Genomic DNA, 1072 nt, shown 5'->3' with positions numbered 1-1072 from the left:
TGATTTTCTTTCACAGGTTAATCCAGTGATTCAAATTACACTCTGTAAGTTGCATGATCTTTATATTCATATATGAAAATCATGCAAACCAGTTTGAAGGTAATTGGACACTATTTTACATAAATTGTGTACTTATGGTCACATTCATAAGAAATGCCCCCGAGTAAAAAAATTTCAACGAGTCATTATTATTGAAAACGAACTTCAACATTGTGTCTGTATTGTCAAAATCTTTCTAATTAGCCGTTTCATGCTCAATTCTGACCGCATTTGGGTTCCTTTTAACCAAATAATAATAAGAAGAGAGAAAATGATAATTTTAATAATAAAAATATAATTTGATCATAACTCATTCAAAATGTCTTCAAATCAACCCTAAACTTCAACAAAATTTGTTCTAAATTTAAAAATACACTATTTGGACTAATAAAATCTAAAAAAAATATTTAGTCAAAATTAGTGATTTTCTCTCTCGGGTGAGACCCACTTTGACCGGTCATAATTTGTTATTGATATTGATTAGTCAAACCCAATTTGACCATTAAATTTCTTGAATTTTCCTTACGGAGGAATCTTGTCGCCGCGATTCTTCTTGAGCCACTCATGCCGAATCTTTACGTCTATGCCTCTGGTCGTTGCCGATATGCTACCGGAGGTCCGAATCTATCAACAGCATGCTGCAAAAAACTCGGGCAACACACGTCGGACGTGTTGTCGTCCACACAGAACCACCCTCTAATCACAAATCTGAACCTCTGAAACAAATTTTTATGCGAAAATAATGGGGAAGTGCAAAAACTCAAAACAACAACAATCAAACACAAATGATTTATAAGATTCAGCGTTAAGTTAATTCGCCTATGTCTACGAGGAGAGAGATTTCACTAGCACCAAATGAGAGAAAAAAAATGATTTGAGTTTACAACTTAACCCATTTCACTATAACTCTCACCAAAGTCCTAAATCTGAGGACTCGGAAATTCAAGTAACCAATGTCAAAAGAAAAAAATTAACTGTAAATATAATTATTTTGCTTCTCAAATCTCAGCTGTAGCTTTCTTCTCTTCTATAT

This window comes from Phalaenopsis equestris, unplaced genomic scaffold (assembly GCF_001263595.1).
Source record: "Phalaenopsis equestris unplaced genomic scaffold, ASM126359v1 Scaffold000002, whole genome shotgun sequence".
Classification (NCBI taxonomy): Eukaryota; Viridiplantae; Streptophyta; class Magnoliopsida; order Asparagales; family Orchidaceae; genus Phalaenopsis; species Phalaenopsis equestris.
The sequence above is the reverse complement of the archived record's forward strand: the minus strand, read 5'-3'. Positions refer to the sequence as shown.